The following is a 16,641-nucleotide window of genomic DNA, read 5'->3' as shown; positions in this document are numbered from 1 at the left end:
TACACCGGCAGACCCGCGCACCGCCTACGTTAGATAGTTGCTCAATATAGTCCACGGAGAATCATCGATAAAAGGACTAGCTATGAAAGACAGTGATACTACAAAGATGCATAATACTGTAATGCTAAAAATGTTTCAGCCTTTAATGTTTGAAATATTTTGTATATAATGATTTATAGATTTTGCGTACACAGGGCGTGAACAGCGCATTGATATCCGTCGTCACTATCGTCGGTGAACCACACTCTAGAAACGACATTAGGTTCTATGTTGTAGGAAAGCGAAACACCGGTGAACAAGCAGATTTGAAGGCTGCTCGCCTGCGTTAGATTCCTGTTACGGCCTTTTCTCAGGTAAGGAAAGCCTCGTTAATGTGTACGAATAACGCTTACGGTGTCAAATAGTTCCCGATCGCTAACATTATCGCAAAATACCGCAGATTCGGAATGGGTGTGCTGTGCTCGGTTGGCGCCATCTTGAGTGTTTATAAGTGCTGCTGCCATGAGATAAGGGAAACTATAGACTCGTGATGATGTTACAATATACGGCGTAATCCACTTCATCTATACAAATGAGTACTGGACGACTTAGTGTATGCTCACAATACAAATGGGGAATATCAATCTGTCGCGAAAATGTATTTGTGTGACCTATCGCATTGTGATTGTGTACAGTGTAGTGTTAGGTACGTCCATTGGCATTGTAATGTATGTGTGTCTCTCACGTGCGCGCGAGTTGTAATCACTCATTGCCATGTAGTTGATGGCATTGTAGTTGTGAGTGTTTATTTGTGTTTTTGGTTTATTTAGGTATTTTTGCATTGATTACAAATAATATGTACGCAAAGAAAATATATACAGCGAGATAACTACCGAAGATAAATAAACGAAAGGTATAACAAGCTTAGTTATTTACACTGTGCTGTGGTCCATGTATGTTTTCACCCTATTGCCAACAACCCTATGCCTAAGTGGCTTTTTAAACTAACTCATTTACAAACCGTAGACAATACATGTATACAGCTAAGTGATTCTCAGCAATCAGACAGTGTTTTGTCGTTCTTTTACATTTTCAATATTAAGTTTTGCCAATATATCATAGGCCAGTTATTTTTATACACCCTATGAGTGTTGGAAGTTAAATATGTATATATAAATGCAAATTATTGGAGAAATTGCCCCTGCTATTATATAAAAACAGTTAACAGTGATGTCTACAAAGACTGGAATTTACAAGGTACACTTATTATAACAGAGTATAGACCATAATCCGTTCATAGGAAAGGTGTGCAGTGTGCATACATCCTAGTATACATAAGCACAATACAGCATGTATCTCCCTAGATGTGAATCATGCACATCCCTGGTTTATATTGATGTTGATAAATCCTGCAGCATACATGTGTGAAAATCGTAGATGCCCTGGTATTATTGGTAGTAACTAGAATTACTATGCCTGGCAGGTGTTTAGAAGTGCCTAAATAGATTTCGGTTGTTTAAACAGTGTAGATTACTTTTCATTCCATGTCTTATCATAGAGCAGAGGTCTGTATGTGTATTAAGCGGAGTACATAGGTCACAAACAGCTCTCGGTCACCTGTGTACATACACGGACCAAGCGTAACCGTTACCGGTGTAGTACCACTAAGACCGTTTCAAAATTCGTTAGTATTTTACTAGTTTTAAACAGAGTAGGTCTAGAGTGTGTGGCACGATATTTTGGAGAAGGGGATGACTACCACCTGAATTGATTGTGTGAGTTTTATGCAGTTCATTATTTGAATATATTGACATAGATGATGGAGTGTTGTTAGGCTAAATCACCTTTGTAGTATCTGTGTAGGTGCACATTTTGTTACATACATTATAATTTAATACATTTATTCATAATTCAAAACCATTATTATTCAAATTTTACTTTCAGATGACTTTGTTTGGTCACTCCCCAGTGTTATTCCATGCACCTTATTAAAGCCGTACTATGCGCATCCAAACGCTAATTTCTCCAGTACTAGACTAGCAAATACTTTGTGTCATGCATAATCACACTACCTTATGACAAAATAAACTCTAGTTCCTCCCATGTCACTGCGCGTTGTCTTATAAAAGGCATTTGAAAATACCTCCAATGTTGTTCAAATTCTCCGATGTTGTTGACACTTTTGCGTTGCTCTGCCAAGCAATCGCACAGCGGTGCTGCGGTACGGGTGTAGCAAAGATGAAAACATGTGACGTCACCTAACCGATTCTTGGCGAAATTGTTTGGCAAACAATTTAGCGTTGGCGCCAGATTACCAGATTTCGCACCTTTTTCTTGTGGGTTTTAAGCAAACGCGCAGTGAAATGGGAGGAACTATTAAGTAACTATAAGTTTCTTGTGCCGTAAGGTAGTGTGATTATGCATGACACGAAATATTTGCTAGTTTAGTACTGGAGAAATTAGCGTTTGGATGCGCATAGTGCGGCTTTAACTAGATATATATACATGTACATTTATGATTGCCATTTTATGGTGGGTTTGGAATTTCCGATAGCAATTTAAACAGTTGTAATGTCTACGATCTATTATAAGGAACTGTAAGGCCATAATAAAAATGTTGTTTGTTTGCCCTCACCCGACCGACCCGCCAAAAAGGGGCCGACTCAAAAAAATTTATTGATATTTTCCTTTTTTTTTGACAAATTGTATCAATGTACATTTTATAAATCTGTAGGCAATACATTATATGTACTAAGCAAAACAAACATTCAACATAAAAGGTATCTCCACACAAGCACACCCGAGCATGTAGACACCATACTGAATTTGTAAAAAGACCCCCCACAAAAAAAAGCCTACCCACCTACCAAAACTTTTCAGCCTGGGTCGGGTGAGGGCAAACAAATATTTTTTTAATTGTGGCCTAAACACACACGCAATCATCATCATCATGCGCGTGGCGCTTGCCTGCTGCAAGCGCGTCAGGCTCGCCTGGCTCTTCTTACGTATGTAGCTCTTCGTCCTGTTCAGCCACACGGACTTGTCGTCGATGGCCAGGGCCGCCTGTTTGATCACACCCTTCAAGTCGGCATTCTCGGACGTGATGCCGCGGTGTTTCTCCAGCGACATCAGGTTGGAAATGATGTCGCCCTTCGTGGCGAAGTTCTCGAAATTAAAGTCGGTCGCCGGCTGGAAGATAGAGAACGGTTGTTTGTCGCAAATGGGAATTTCTCATTTGTGTGTGCTGCACACGCGCACCTGTCGTATCCTGGTAGACTTCGCTCTCGTTTGCATATGTGGCATCGCGCTAACGTGTACCGCTAGCAAACGAGACCGATGTTTCACAGGTTAGTCAATAGGTGGCGACTTTTCGTTCACTTAAGAGGACTTGAGAACGTTACTATGAAGCCATATATATCTTATAGTCCGTCTGCTAGTGACGGTAGCCGTGCAGCTACCGAGCTAGCGCCATACTGCCACGCAATCATTCAACCCTCCACGCACGCACGCACGCACGCACGCACGCACGCACGTCGTCGGTACCTTTGCGCTCGTGCCGGCCGCGCCGTCGGCACCGGTCGTCGGCGGCGGCATGTCTCCGTCGTCGACGAGATTCTCGAGGTCGTCGCGCAGGTTGAGTTCGAGGACGACGTCGAAGATGAGTTGCATGTCCTTGCGGATGGCCGTGTATTCAGCGAGGTTCTCTTCTAGCGCGGTGAGCGCCAGCGCCAGCGCCTGGATGTCCTCGCTATCCGCACCTGCACGCGCACGCACGCACACGGCAGAAGTATAGTTACTACCAATATGCACATGCGCGCGTACGTACACGCACGCACGCACGCAGCAGAAGTATAGTTAATACCAATACGCACATGCGCGCGTACGTACACGCACGCACGCACGCACGCACACGGCAGAAGTATAGTTACTACCAATACGCACATGGTACGTGCACGCACACGCACGCACACGGCAGAAGTATAGTTAATACCAATACGCACATGCGCGCGTACGTACACGCACGCACGCACGCACACAGCAGAAGTATAGTTAATACCAATATGCACACGCGCGCGTACGTACACGCACGCACGCACGCACACGGCAGAAGTATAGTTACTACCAATACGCACATGGTACGTACACGCACGCACGCACACAGCAGCATTGTTAACGCCAGTTCGAACACACGCGTGTACGTACACGCACGCACGCATACACGCAGCATCGTTAACACCAATACGAATACGCGCACACGCACGCATGCACGCGTACATATACACGTACGTACGCACGCACTCACTCATACACGACACAACATAAAATAGTGCGTATAAAACTCAGTATAATTCTTTGGAATAAATAAATAAATACACACACGCGCACGCACACACATATATAGCAAGATTAATTGCGTTAATAATTTATTTGCGCTACTATACTTTTCCTTGCGCTACTATACCAACCATTCAAGTCGGCGAGTATTATAGGCGTTTGTTTCGATGGATGAGCCTTGTCTAACACCTTCGATATATGAATGACAGGTACATTGTCTTCTTCCTCGGCACCTGCCCGCCAACACATACGGTCATTCAGATGTCACCTTACACTTAGGTACGTTTACTCGCCGTGCTGGCCATCAATTTCCAAGCAATTCGCATCTTAGCAACGACTGTTAGAGTAAGGCTAGCAAACAAGACTGGTGTTTGTCAGCCTGGATGGTTAAGGACACGTCAATAACACACTAATGTCTATTTGTCGATTTCGTAAGCCAGCTATGGACCCGTTGTCAGAAACAAAATTAGTCTTAACATTAGTCTTAACAGGTTTTTTTTATCGTAGACGGACCTGTATGCACCGAGTATGGGAAACTCGTACTTCTCACGTTTCTGTCAACGGTCTATGGGGAAAAGTTGATGTTAAAACTGATGATAGAATTTTGTTTCTGACACAGACCTTGGTCGGACCGCGAATTTTTTTCCACTGAGTTCCGGACCACCATAGATAGTGTTTTTGTATATATGTTCGTTATATATATGGTTGGATTATTTTAGTGTTAGGTTTGGGTACGTGTTAGGGTTAGGGTTAGGGTTTAGGAACGGGTGTATTCATTTTACATTGTTGCTTCGAGGAGTCGACTGTGAATAGAGTGCGCTGGCTTGGCTGTGGTCGAACTCAGAGGGGGAAAAAATTTTTGCGGCCGGACAGGCGGAGATGAGCGTCCTATTGACTCCATATCATGTTATTGAACATTTTCTTCGTGTGGGAGATATTGACGCATAATGCATGCTGGCTTCTCTCTCACCTCGGTATCGTTCCTAATAAGTCTCCTGTGCCTCTGCTCTTCTCTAACCTCTGTCATGGCTAGCTCAAGGTGGTGACAACCAGGCAACCACCAGGTTTGCGAGACAAATGCGCCCACCATAATGGCGCAGAAGAGTAGAAACATGCCGCCAATGTAATATCCACCCGACTTCAGAAACCGACGTAACTGCATCGTGGGAAATTCTTTTAGGGTATGAGATTTATGATGAAATGTCTAATATATGAGAACTGCCCCCGTCGTGCATTGTGTGGATTTCCGTCACGCAATGTCGCACTGCGACTTTTTGAATTCTTCGAACTATTCATCCATCCATCTTGCGTTACACTGAATGAGATGCAAACATGGGTCAGTGTGAGAGTACAACAAATACCTGGGCACGGCTGCGAAGAAGAAACAACAACGAAGGGGTTAGAGGATAAGTGTATTTCTATGTATGTATATTTTTCTGTTTATAGTATTGGAGACGTGGAAACGCCGAAGCTATTTTGTTAAATTTATGAGATTATATTACTTATATATCTAGAGAGAGAGGAGAGCGAGGAGATAAGAAGAGAGAGAGAGGAGGGGGGCGGCGGGGAGGAGACGAGAGAGCAAGAGAGAGAAGAGAGGACGATGAGAGAGAGAGTGAGGAGGAGAGAGAGAGAGGAGAGCAGGAGGCGAGAGAGGAGAGAGAGAGAGAGAGAGAGGAGAGAGATAAGAGAGGTGCGAGAGGAGATATCGCTCGAACGCGAGAGATAGCGCGAGAGGGAACAAAACTTGCCTCTGCAAAGAGCGTCGTTTCCACATGGACAGAACACCAGCAGAATGATACAGAGAGGAAGCAATTTAGGGCATGTCGAGGGCATAGACTTGCAGAATTGTCTTGCACTACCATGAGAGACCCGCCAGGGCACTGATGCTGCGCACGACTACAGATACTGCGGCGACAGGACTCTCAGAATCCGCAAATCCGACTGCAGCCAATGTGCGTAAGAGAGAGCAGTTAAAGAGTGTCGTAGGCGTTATAGGCGTATATAAGGCAGTGGTCGCGTTCACAGCGCTTTAAAGGTCTAGCTTTGCCAGACAATGTTCTTTGATGGGGTTTCTGATGGGATGTGATATTTTTTTTTTGATCGATGATGATGATGATGCTGATGGATGCATGATAATAATAATAATAATAATAATATAATAATACGAGTTAGGCGATCCCTCATTCGCATTTCCCCATAGCCTATATCTCGCAACGAAAAAATCCAAGCGCACGTAAAAATCCAAGGCACGTAAAAATCCAAGCGCATGTACATACCTGCTTCCCAGAAAGCTAAGGGTCGGGCCAAGTAGCAGCGCCAGGATGATGACGAAATCGAGAATATTCCAGCCGACCTTCCAGAAGATGGAGAATCCAGTAATAACTTCCCAGCGCCAGCTCGGCACTGTGGAACACTGGTGAGCGACGACGGTGCGCGAAGATGCTGAAGGCGTACTGGTAATCGGCCGATAGTCGTTCGTCCGTCTGCAGTCCGATCAAGACGGCGTTCACCGTGATCAGGACAGATGACCGTCCTATGGAGCGAACGATCGAAGCATGGAGTGTTGGAGGCTATGCTGGAGCTTGGAGTAATCATTCTAATCACAATGAGTCAGAATGATTTAGATTACTCCAAGGTTGGAGACGAAATTGTTAACGCGAATGAAATTGTTTACTTGTGATATTGACCCTGGGCTATGGTCTTTCGCTACCCCCAACACCCTTCAAAATAATGTTTTCTGCATCATTGTATTTTTGCAAATTCATGGTGAATAAATACATTTTTGGTGAATTAGAATGGCATTAAAAGTAACTATGTGGTTATGTGTGTTTATTAACACTGGGCCAGCGCGTGCTGACCGTCGCAAGCGCCGAGTCCGTGCGATGCGTGTAATACACTTTGCTCGCACGCCGCGGCGCACTCAACTCACGTAACACACCGTACCACCGCGCGCCACAAACGCACAACCACTCACGACACACACACAACATACGGCACGCACGCGCGCGGACCACACACACACCACACACACACACACACACACACACGCTACGCACACGCGACGCACACACAACACGCCCGCCACACTCAAAATCACACACTAAATGGTTTTCAGTCTGTTTCAGTAAATGTTTTCAGGATATATGACTCTTACCTGAAGATGCGCTTTCTATATATGACCGACCATGATCTGAGACACGAATGTCTCGCGACTCGGTCGTGTCTTGATCACAATCTCATTGAAATCCTCTACGAACTCTTCCTTGTCGATAAATAGCTCTTGCGAGAGAGCACCTGTGTAATAATTCCACATCGCCATCGTTTTGTTATCTCAGTTATATCTATGATAGCAGTCAGCGCGCTTCATGGTTTCCACATTTTATAAATTTTAACTGTACGCTAGTCTGACTATGATGTATGATCCTACTTCTGCAATGCATTCTCATCGAAAAGAAATTTGGCGGTTGGAGGTTGTTGCCTAAACCGTGCGCCAGACGTTTGCCCTGCTCTTTCTTTCTTGTTCAGAGAGTTCCTTGATTTATTTGTTCTCTAATAACTTGCGCGCATGCTTGCCGTTTTGATTGCGGATGCTGCATGAGTGTCAGCTGTTCCACAGCTTGCTTCGTGCCGCTTCTCTGCCGCCGCTGCACGAAATACTGCTTCGCCATTATATCACGTCACTATGGCGTACTACTGTTGACAACGTGGCGACTACAACGAACTACAGACTATTACGAGCAAGATTATGGTCCCATTGTGCGGAATTCAATTGTTTCTCCATTGTTATCATGTAGCAGATCTTGTTTACCACTTTTTATCCGAACGCAATTCGTGGTACCAAAGGCTCTCGCTTATATACATTACGGTTTTTTTTCTTTTTTTTTTTCGGTTTTTGTGTTATTTATGTATTATCGTTTTACCGAGATTAATACGTAATTTAGTACGTTTTCTTTTTTCTCGTTCTCTGTGCTCTTTCTCTTTCTTGTTCTGCTCTTCCGAATTCCTTTCTTTAGCGTTCGTCACTATACAGATCCCTCCCTCTCCTTCTTTGTTCATTCCTCCCCCTCTCTCTCTCTCTCTCGTCCTCTCACTCTTTGCATCCTCACACTATTTCCTATTTATTTTCTTCACGTCCTTTCCCCTCTCCGTTATCTTTCCTTCGTATCTTACACCAATGGTCTCTATATACTATTTACGGGGCAACGCGGCGAAATGTCACGGCAACCACGGCGCTAGATGCGACCGTATGTCGGCATTGGCCCGAAGGCAATTAAGTCAGATTTGACGACGGAGAGAAGCAACGATGCTGCGGAACAGCCAGAGCTAAGTCTGCTGAGTTTTGTATGTTACATATGTTTATGTTTGTGTTTATGCCGTTTTGTATGTCGCACTAGTTTGTCTAGCGGTTACACAAACTTCATTTTCCAATATTGGCTTATAGCATAAACATTGTGATTATCGCCATATATTTTTCTATGCAGATATTCACGTAGGATAAGCGATACGTGAGTAGGACGATATATACGTATATTCTCGCACGCTATTTCTTGTTTCAATGATTCGTTATCTGGAGGAACAGCAAATATAAGGCCGCTTCATTCTACCGACAAAACTTTTGCCGTAGTCTATGCCGTCACGGCTGAGAATTCGGTGACGGTCTATATTGCTATATCCGATGAATAGCTTGGTTCAAAATTCCATGCTTCCGGCGGCCAGCCGCGTTAAGCAACGCTGGTTTCCATGCATGTTTTCATCGTGCCGCCACTCCACAGTACACCGGCACAGACCGCGCACGCCTACGTGTTATGATGTTTGGCTCAATATTTGTCGCGGAGAATCATCGCTAAGGACTAGCTATGAAAGCAGTGGGAATACCACAGATAGCATATACTGTAATGCTAAAAATGTTTCGCTTTAATGTTTGAAAATTTTTGTATCATATGATTTATGAATTTTTAGCGTACAACAGAGGCACGTTGACAGCGCAGTTGATATCGTCGTCACTATCGTCGGGTGAACCCACTCTAGAAAGCATTAGGTTTCTATGTTGTAGGGGAGCGACCACCGGTGGCAGCAGATGTGGAGGCTGCTGCCTGCGTTAGATTCCTGTTACGGCTTTTCTCGGGTAAGTGAAGCCTCGTTAATGTGTCGAATAGCTTACGGTGTCATAGTTCCCGATCGTAACATTATGTCGGGCAAAATCCGCAGATTCGGAATGGGTGTTGCTGATGCTCGGTATGGCGCCATCTTGAGTGATTTATAAGTGCTGCTGCATGAGATAAGGGGAACTATGACTCGTGATGAATGTTATAAGTACGGCGTAAATTCACGTCATCTATTAAAATGAGTACCTGGACGACTTAGTGTATGCTCACATACAAATGGGGCATATCATCTGTCGCGAAATGTATTATGTAGGTGACCTATGCATTGTGATTGGATGTACAGTGTCGTGTTAGGTAGTCGCATTGCTTGTAATGTGATTGTCGTGTTCTCTACGTTGCGCGGGGTTGTTAATCCGTCCTTGACAGTAGTTGATTGGCATTTTGTGTGTGAGTGTTTACTTTGTATTTTTGGTTATTTGGTATTTTTTGCATTGATTACAAATAATAGTCGGCAAGAAATTATTACGCGCAGTAACTATGTCGCAGATTAAATACGAAAGGTATAAAAGCTTAGTTATTTTACACTGTGCTGTGGTCCATGGTTGATTTTCACCCTATTGCCCAACAACCCTATGGCCTATGGCGTTTCAAACTAACTCATATTACAAACCGAAGACATTATTACATGTATACAGCGAGTGAATTCTCAGCATCAGATCAGTGTTTTTTGTGCGTTTCTTTTAATTCTTCAATATTAGTTTTGCCAATTTCACTAAGGCCGTTATTTTTTCACCCTATGAGTATTGGGAAGTTAATATGTATAATTAAATGCGTTATTGATGGAAATTGGCCCTGCTATTATATACAACAGTTACAGTTGAATGTCTACAAAGAGCTGGAATTTACACGGATTACAATTATTATAGAGGAGTATAGCATAATCCGTTCATAGGAAAGGTGTGCAGTGTGCTACATCCTAGTTAATAGCACATACAGCATGGTATATCCTAGTGTGGATCATGCACATCCCTGGTTTTATGATGTTGATAAATCCTGCAGCATCATGTAGTGCAAATCGGACGATGCCTCAGGTATTATTGGGTTAAGTAACGTAGAATTACTTGCCTGGCAGGTGTTATAGAAGTGCCTAATAGGATTTCGTTTGTTTAACAGTGTAGCTTTTTTCATTCCATGTCTTATTCAATAGAGCGATGTCTGTTGATGTGTATTAAGCGGCAGTAATAGGTCAACACAGCTCTCGGTCCCTGACATGTAACATCCGGACAGGCTGTTAACGTTACCGGGTGTACACTAGACGTTTCAATATTCGTTAGTATTTTACTAGTTTTACAGAAGTAGAGTCGTTAGAGCTGTGTGGCGATATTTTGGAGAGGGGGATGACTAGCCTGAATTGATTGATGTGAGTTTTATGCAGTTCATTATTTGATATGTGATGATGTGGGAGTGTTGTTAGGCCTAAATCACTTTGTAGTTTATCTGTGTAGGGTGCACATTTTGTTACTACTTTAATTTATACATTTTTGATATTCGAACCTTATTATCAAATGTTTACTGTTAGATGACTTTGTTTGGTCACTTCCCCCAGTGTTTCACTGCACCTTATTAAGCCGTTACTCATGCGACATCCAAGCTAATTTCTCCATACTCGACTAGCAAATACTTTGTGTCATGTCATCACACTACCTTATTGACAAAATTAATCTAGTTCCGCATTGTCACGCGAGTTGTCTTTAAAGGCGATGTGAAATACCTGTGCAATGTTGTTCAATTCTCCGATAGTAGTTGACATTTTGCGTTTGCTCTGCAAGCGATCGCGGCGGTGTGCGGTACGGGTGTAGCAAAGATGAAAACAACTTGTGACGGCTACCTACCGATTTTTGAGCGAAATTGTTTGAAACAATTTAGCGTTAGCGCAGATTACAGATTCGCACCTTTTTTCGTTGCTGGGTTTTATGGGGCAAACGCGCAGTTGAATGGAGGAACTATTAAAGTAACTATAGTTTCTTTGTTGCCGCTGAAGGTAGTGTGATTATTGCATAGACACGAAATATTTGCTAGTTTTTAGTACTTGGAGAATTAGCGTTTGGATGCGATGTGCGGCTTACTTATTATATATACGATGTCATTATAGTGTTTGCCTTTTATGGTGGGGTTTGGAATTTCCGATAGCAACTTTAAACAGTTTGTAATGTTCAGATCTATTATAAGGAACTCTGTTAAGGCCTAATAAAAATGATTGTTTGTTTGACCCTCACCGACCGACTCGCCAAAAGACGGGCCGCTCAACCAATTTTTGTATTTTCCTTTTTTTGACAATTGTTCCGATGTTACCTTTTTATTTCTAGCTAGGACAGTACGATTATGTGTACTAAGCAACACAAACATTACATATAAAGTTCTCCACACGAAGCACACCCGAGCATGTAGACCCATACTGACTGTGTAAAGACCCCCCACAAAAAAAGGCCTACCCACCTTACGCCCCAAACTTTTCAGCCTGGTCGAGGTGAGGGCACACAATTTTTTTTAAGTGGTGCAACTACAGCACACGCAAGCGTGGTGGAAATGTGCTTGATATCGAGTCGGTAGATGTACCGTACACGTGGACATTGCATGTACAGTAACACATATAGTGGTGGATGGTTTTTGTTTGCTATTAGTTTGATAAACTTAGGGCACAAAAGTTAACGGTGTCACATTCAAAATTTTACGTCACCAAAGAAAACAAAACCACACCAGACGAATAATAATATTGTTTGATAGCTATTCAAAACTCGAGTTTAAATCGCAGCAGATGCTATGCAAATGCTAATAGTGCAAGGCCCAATAAAAAGTTCTACCATAACACATATATATATATTAGTCTTCTTGTTTTATCTGAGACCCTTTATCTGGCCGCACGACTATAGCCGCTGTTCTGAAGCAGGATACTTTAGCTTGGGATAAGTCGTTTTGATATCTGGGCACGACTTTTCGCTGCTTCTGAAGCGGGATACACTTTAGCTCGGGATAGTCGGTTTTCCTGACGTTAGCCCCGCGCCGTCTGAAGCGACCTGAACACCTCCTAGAGCAGGAATAACTTTAGCTTCGGCGCTAAGTAGTTTTCGACCTTTTATCTGGGGGTTTATTCCGCTTTCAGGTCCGGACATGAAGTGGGATAACCCCAGTATAAATGGTCGGGATAAAAATGTCACTGACTTTAGAGCGAGCTGAAGTCGTAGATACCTTTATATACTGAGTTAGCTCCGGGTCTGAAGCGGACACCTTGAACCACCTCTAGAGCACAAGATAACTTTAGCTCTGGAGCCTAAGTATGTTTCGACCTTTTATACTGGGGGTATTACAGAATTTCAGCTCGGTTGCTTTAAGCGTGTGACTGTGAGCAGGTAAATGTAAAGAATATTTCATTGTTGTGAATAAGTACTCTAAATTTAGTAACATCATCTGAAGTTTTGTCTACTTCATGGGAGCATCCATATCACAGGTCTATGACAATAAGCGATACAAATACCTGTGTTGGATGGGCAGTAGGTTTGCGTTAGTTTCATGCCTTGTATTAATCAGCACGACACGTGAAAGCGGACGTTTCACGAAATTGTAAAACTTCTGTATGAATTGTAAAGTTCTAAATCGTAAACTACGGATTTATTTGTGGCGTAGAAGAGGCCGTGTCGTATTCGTGATTGGCTTGCAATACAAGAATCACAGCCATACATGTGCACACGCAGCCGCTCGTGTCACCTGCTCTCGCAAACATTCGGTTTTACCCCCCTCCCCCCGCAAACATTCGGTCTTACCCCCCTTTTCCCCCGACGACACTCGCACGTCACACACCGTTGAAGCCCACTTTGCGGGCCCTCGCTACATCACATTGCTCTCTGGGTACACGCTCCGTAATGACTCGTCGCATTTTCATGCGTAATTTACGCTTTGAGGCTCGACGCGGTCGGTCGTTCTGCTGCGCTGCATGGTCGTAGCAGCAGCAGCGGCGCGGGCTGGGGGTGGTGGTGGTGGGGGCGGTAATTGTGTGCCGGTTTCGACTCGGCGGTCGCCGCGACCATTGACACCGGCTGTCTCGCTGCGCCGCGTAAGCCTCCAGTCGGCAGACTGCCGCACGCAGGCGTCTGGCGCGCCGCCTAGTCTGCTACCACCGCCGTACTCGTCTGTTGCTGCCAGTGCTGCAACGACTCGTGGCTGACATGCCCACCAGACGACACGTCCTTCACAATCCGTCCGGTCTCAGCATCCCTCAGAGTTGCTGCTCCTCCAGCTAGCCCCCAATCTTGTTTGTCGAGTGCTTTTTCCACCAGACGTAAATAATTAATTGCTCGTGGGGTAATATTCTCGAGGCAGCGGAGGGCCGGTAGGATGCGGGGCGGGGTGAGGTTGCTGATGGCATCAATTTGCCGAGCGCGCGGTGGTGGTGGGGTGAGATGAAGGCTGCACTGTCTCCCTGGCTGCTTGACTGGAGCTGGTACGTACTGGGAGGTGAATGTCACATTGTGGCATCGTGGCGTGACGTTTCCTCTAGGGATCGTTAGTTCGATTAAACTTGTCACTTCGTTCGTTTGCCAGCATTCTCGTAAGGATCGATATCGATGTGCTTTTGTACATTGTTAGGGTTGGGCGATGTCTTTGGAAGTGCACGGACGCGTTGGACGTATGCATGTATGCAATGTACATAGAGTTGGCAAATATGATGATAGTATTCAGGCAGATGAATTATAGATAAGAGACTGGTGTAATGCTGAGTATGCCAAATTAAAAAAAAGATGAAGCAAAGCAAGATGTAGTAAAAGGAATGATGTGATTGTTACTATTTCTTTGCTCCTGGGGCAGATTGTAATTTGTATGCACACACGTTAACAGTCAGTCCAGCAAAGCTGCAACACATACTGTTAGCAACATATGGAATCGTAGTCAAGTGTACGTCAATAACTATCGATTAATTATTAGTGCTCATTAGTGCCTAATGTGTGTCCTACCGTAGTAGAGTTGATTAAAACTAGATTGGTGTGTAGTATGTCGTATGAGCTGTGGGTTTTGATGCTAAGAGAATACATTGTGCCAAGGACGAATGTATCTTTGAGCTAAGAAAATCTCCGGCCAACGAATGATGGCATAAATCACGGTTGGTGTGTGTGTGTCCTAGGCGTCTGATATGCAGTGTAGTGTGGATGAAGTAGAATTGATTTGGACGGGAATGATCAATGTTGTTTGACCGAGGCATGGAGGACCAGTGTGTACACTACTAACACAAGCCGTGTATGTATGCGTGCAGAAGTGTTTGCCTGGACAACCACTGATGCGTTAATGGTTTTATAGAGAAGGTGGGCTTGTCATGACGTGCGTGAGTAGATAGCCTACAGTATATATATACCTCCCACACACAGCCACTCACTATACACCAGTCTGTGCTGTTAGTGTGTCTGCTGATTACCCGGGTCCGTTGGTCACATTCGTACGCATTCATTGTAATGGTAGCCTGCTAGTCGCGTTTTAATGGCCCCCCAGTGGAAGGCCATACCTGATAGTTATGTGTACTGTAATGCAGTAAGTAGGTAAGATAATTATTGCTGGTCATTTTCAAGTGTTTACGGCTATAATAGTATTGATCTTACAGCGTGACTATGGTGATATCATCAAGAGCGCATTCATAAACCCTTTATATATCCTCGATACAATGTGAAACGCGCCGGGGGTGGCATTTAATTGTGCTGTGTTTGTAAAGTTTCCAATTTCAACTTATTGTGTAGCCTTACAGTGTGCACTGCATAGTGCTCGACATTCTGTCTATGTTGATAGGTTTCTAAACTAATATCATATTGCTTGTATGTTGGTAAGACGTTGGTGTGAAGTGTACACAGATGGTTTCTAGATTTTACCATGAATGTTTATGTTTAGGAATTCATGACTCACTCTGTCACACGTCCTACTCTGCTGTGGGTGGTAACAAAGTGACAGTGTTTCTATTGTGGCACTGACATTAAGTCAAAAGTGGCTACCAAACACAATGCTCTCCCTCTTCCTCGATTTCTCCCTCGCACTCCCTTACCCTTTCGCTCTGCAAAGGTAAGGAGAACAACGGTCACTTCAGGTGTACAGATCCTGCGATTTTGAAACACAAAAATGAAGGAGTGAACAAAATGAAAAGAGCACGAGAGAAAGTGAGTTGAAACAAAAGCAAGAAATGGTGAGAGAAGTGCGTGTGCACGTGAGAGAGAGAGGGAGAGAGACAGAGAGAAGGAGAAAGAGAGAAGGAGAAAGAGAAAAGGAGAATGAGAAAAAGAAAAGGAAAAAGAGAGAGAGAGAGAGAGCAAGCGATACAGACAGATAAACCCCGGGAGTTGAGCACTGTGTGATGAGACGGAAGGTTTTTGGGATAGAAAATCAATACCAGCATCTTTTATATGCTGTTGCTCCATTGCCTGAATAGTATAGATGTCTCTGAGTGGGTGCGTGCGTGCATGTGGGTGCGTGCGGGCATGTGGGTGCGTGTGGGCATGTGGGTGTTGCTTCTATGAAGTTTGCATGTAAATTGTGGTATTTTATGTGGAATATAGTATATATGCATTTAAGTAATGTGACTATGTCTAGTTATACCACATGTTATAACAACCCGGGTTACACATTTGTATTTACGAAATTTATTAATAGTGACCACTACTCATGATACGAACCGAAAATTCTTGCATAATCGTTCAAAGAAATGAGGTGGGGGGTTTTCTATAAAAAAATGCCGTGCTCAATTGCTCCAAATAAAATTAACGTAATAAATATATGTAGTCGGCTGCCGATACGCCAGATGGGTCGTCTTTGATGCGTGTAGTCTACAGCTATCGCATTAGTTTGACCGGCTCATGTACTATTTATGAAATGTTCCTGCAATCGACTCCCCCTCCCTCCCCCACACATCCAGTGTTTTCCGTAGGAACGCATATCCAATTACGTAGCAAAAGTGAATAGGAGAGCATAATTTTCGGCGAGTCTTGCTGTGAGCGTTACGGATTTTCGCATAACGATCGTCTATTCTGGAACACATTACTTTAATAGCGTGCAGTTATTACTGTATTGTGTATTTGTTGAAGTAGTTAAAACCAGAGAAACCAATTTGCCTGGTCGCTAAAACGGTGGGTGTTCAATTTCCAAGAGTAAATGTATGCAGACCACGCGATGTAAATGTATGCAGACGGCGCAC

General features: G+C 43.8%; 1 protein-coding gene across 1 annotated transcript in view; it reads left to right on the top strand.

Annotated features, from left to right (window-relative positions):
• The first annotated feature begins 219 nt into the window (after window positions 1–219).
• Window positions 220–16,641, top strand: part of LOC106808530 (protein 4.1 homolog) — a 69,709-nt gene continuing 53,287 nt past the window's right edge. Inside the window, 1 exon segment of the mRNA XM_014811287.1 lies at window positions 220–353. The gene's annotated coding sequence lies outside the window, so the exon portion shown is untranslated.

The sequence above is a fragment of the Priapulus caudatus genome, unplaced genomic scaffold (genome assembly GCF_000485595.1).
Source record: "Priapulus caudatus unplaced genomic scaffold, Priapulus_caudatus-5.0.1 Scaffold284, whole genome shotgun sequence".
NCBI lineage: Eukaryota > Metazoa > Priapulida > Priapulimorpha > Priapulimorphida > Priapulidae > Priapulus > Priapulus caudatus.
Note: the sequence above shows the minus strand (reverse complement) of the source record. Positions and strands in the feature narration are given on the sequence as shown.